Source organism: Silurus meridionalis, chromosome 18, assembly GCF_014805685.1.
Source record: "Silurus meridionalis isolate SWU-2019-XX chromosome 18, ASM1480568v1, whole genome shotgun sequence".
Taxonomy (NCBI): domain Eukaryota; kingdom Metazoa; phylum Chordata; class Actinopteri; order Siluriformes; family Siluridae; genus Silurus; species Silurus meridionalis.
The window spans coordinates 25,033,909-25,037,628 of record NC_060901.1 but is presented as its reverse complement, the minus strand read 5'-3'; the positions used below and the strand labels follow the sequence as shown (position 1 = coordinate 25,037,628).

Here is a 3,720-nt window from a genome sequence, read left to right as displayed (position 1 = left end):
TTCGTCTCGATCCTTTTTTAAACACCACCACGTACATAGACATTTTAAGGTGTAAAATAGATTTATATATTTTACCAAAACATAATTATCATTTTTAAATCTGATTTTTACAATGATACAAACAAATCACTTTTTTATTTATTTCCTAGCACATGTTTCTTTCAGCTCCAAATTACAGACCATAAAACACCAACTATTATTCTTTTGGACTGCACAACCTCATAGATGATCCTGGTTTACACATGTAAAAGCAGAATCCAGCGTATAGAGGCTGAGTGAATGTGGTGTGGAGTCTGTGGAGGAGCTTCATCGTATCAGAGACGCTGTAGAAGGACAGAGTTCCTGCACTGTGATCCACATACACTCCTATTCTGGAGGATGATGGAACTTTGAGATCAGTTTCAACGTTGTTGTGCCAGAAATTAACAGAAGAAGAAGAACACTGCAGACTCCAGGACTGATTGTTGCCTCCAAACCAACACTCATCACCCCATCCTTTCCTTCTGATATCTTTATATGAGACTGATATGTCCACATTACTCTCACTGCTCCACTCCACCTCCCAGTAACAGTGTCCACACACACTCTCTTTACTCAACACCTGGCTGAAGTATTTAAATCTCTCTGGATGATCAGAGTACGGCTGCTTTGTCTCACTGCATGTCACCACTTTGTTCTTCTCAGACAGAATGAGGTAATAATTTACTGTGTTGGGATCCAGAGTCAGATCACAGAAATCTAAACACAAGAACAATGGAAATGTGTCAGATATTAATCACAGAATATTTATGTAAAGTGTGTGTGTGTGTGTGTGTGTGTGTGTGTGTGTGTGTTGTACACATACATTTCAGAAACTCGTTCCTGCTTGTTGGTTCTGAGAGTAAAATCTGAATGTTCTCAGCTGTAAATAAAGAAATAAAATGGATTGATTTTATAAAAAAAGACATTTGTGTAAATCATTGCTTGTGTGTGGATCAGAAATGTGTGTAGATCACATGATGCACTTTATCAGGAACGGATCCTCTTACCATGTTCACGGATTTTGATCAATTCCTCCTGGCAGAATTCCTCAAGTCTCTTTTTCAGCTCAGAGAGAGATTTCCTCACTGCATCAAATGAGATATTGACATTGATGCTGAGTGAATCTTCACACACATCAGCTGGAACATTTGGTCTGTCGGTTTTGGGACTCTGATGTCTGGAGACTAAAACCTGCATACAGCAATTAGAAATAAAATGAAGTGAAGGAATGCAATAATTGTAAAGTTTTATATAGAATCTTATAACAGATTCTTTCTAGAATCTAAAATTATGGGGTTTCTTGAAGTCTAAAAAAACATCCAATGAACCTGTAACCTTCATATTCCTCCTGGAAATGTGGATGTAATGTACCTTTATTTCCTGGAGGAAATGGATGTGATCGTGTGTGTGAAAGCTGCTCCAGCTCAGTGATTCTCCTCTGAAGATCAGAAATCTCCTGCTCCAGTTGCTCCAGGAGTCGTTCAGCTCGACTCAGTTCAGCCTTCTCCTGATCTCTGATCAGCTCCTTCACCTCCGAGCGCTTTTTCTCCATGGAGCTGATCATCTCAGTAATGATCTTCTCACTGTCATCTACTGCTGTCTGTGCACTGAGCTGTTAGGACACACACACACACACACACACACACACACACACACACACACACACACTCTTACTGGGACTCTAAATGACTCGATGTCCATGTTGTGTGTGTTTCTATGAGCAGCTCCGTCTCTGCTCACTGCTCACCTTTATAATGTTCACATCCTGTTTCAGCTCCTGCACCTTCTTCTGCTTCTCCTGGAGTCTCTGCTGGAATTTCATCTGCTCCTCCTTCAGCTGAGTCTGTAAACAGTTATAGTTGTTTAGATATTATTATTCTCCTGCATCTCCCCCTGCTTTATTCATGAGCTCTCACACACACACGGCTAATGTTGTTCTAGTTGTGGAGAAATCAAGTCCAGTTATACTGATACACACGACCTAGTGGCCTTCAAACATGGCTGTCACGGACTACAAACTCCAGACCTGAAGCATATTCCAATGCCTCTCTCTCTCTTTCTTTACACACACACACACACACACACCTGTTTTTCAGATCGTTCTGCTGCAGCTGCAACTGTGTCATGTCCTCTGTGTTCATGCATCGTACACAGATAACAGATGAAGCTTTGGTCGGTACGACAGTAGATCTTCAACACTTCATCATGCTCAGAGCAGATCTTCTCTTGTAGATTTCCAGAGGCTTCGATTAACTTGTGCTTCTTCCAGGAAGGAACTTCATAATGAGGTTTCAGATGAGTTTCACAAAAGGACGCCAGACACATCAGACACGACTTGATGGCTTTGTGTTTCCTCCCGCTACAGAAATCACATTCCACATCTCCAGGTCCAGCGTAACAGTGAGCAGGAGAAGCAGCTCGGACTTCAGTCTTCTTCAGTTTCTCCACCACTTCAGCCAGCATGTTGTTTCTGTGTAGAACAGGCCTTGGAGTGAACGTGTGTCTGCACTGAGGACATCTGTAGACCCCTTCTGATCCTCCTGATCCCAGCAGTCATTAATACACACCTTACAGAAACTGTGGCCACACGGGGTAGTCACTGGATCCTTCAGGAGATCCAGACACACTGGACAGCTGAACTGATCCTGATCTACTGAAATACTGGCCTCTGCCATTTTCTGCACTTTACACACTGAGGAAAAAAGAGACAGAAAGAGAGAAAGACTGAGTTTAGTTTTCTCCTAACTGAAAGTCACTTCCTGGTGTTGTGCATGTGAGAGAGAGAAAAGAGGAGGAGCTCAATGACAGAGTTCATAAACATTAACCATTTCATGAACAGAGTTGCTTCTGAGACAAAATAAACCCTGCAAACTGTCTCACAAACTTCATTCATCTAAACAACCAGGGATCTCCTGCTGTTTGTGTGCGTGTGTGTGTGTGTGTGTGTGTGTGTGTGTATTGCACCATTTCTCTTATTTCTGTGGATTGTTATGTGTACAGATACTGAATTAATCCCAAGTCTGTCTAATATGAACATCCATGCTGCTGTATAACAGTGAAAATGAGGATTAAGGTGTTAAAATATTTCTCTCTTTATTCTCTTTGTATTAAAACATATAACCAAATATATATTAAAGGCAGTGCTCATTAGTATATACAGTATGTCTATATTAACATATACATGTACACCCTTATGTATCTTGTCTATATGGAGGAAAGTTCATTCTCACCTGGTCATTGTTTTGATGTTGATTAGTGAAGCAGACACCAGCACACAGGACCGAATATCAGGCATGTTCTTTATTTCTCTTATCTGTTTCCCCTCCCCAATCCATACAGCACATGATTGTGGCAGACAATACGCATATCATTACATCCCCCCTTTTTTTCTTTTTTTTAACACAAACCGTAACAAAGGAACTATGACAGCACTGTGTTCTGTCACTCTAAACAAAATCTCATACCTGCATGAGATGAGAGCAGAATTTAATGGCCACTTACTATTAATTGTCTTTCATTCATTGCAACATTTCCTTTTTAGTGACATTTACATGAACCACTATAAACACAGGCCATGAATATTCTAAACAGCTACTCCTCAATCAGCCTCTGTGGCTTTGTGACAACTCGACCACTTGCAGTTTTAACAGGGAAACGTGGAGACTTTAGATCTTTAGACCTTTTTGGTTTTGAGGGCTC

General features: G+C 40.9%; 1 pseudogene; it reads right to left on the bottom strand.

Moving 5' to 3' along the window:
- On the bottom strand, nt 1-2,735 carry LOC124401387 (annotated as a pseudogene).
- Nucleotides 2,736-3,720: the final 985 nt, after the last annotated feature.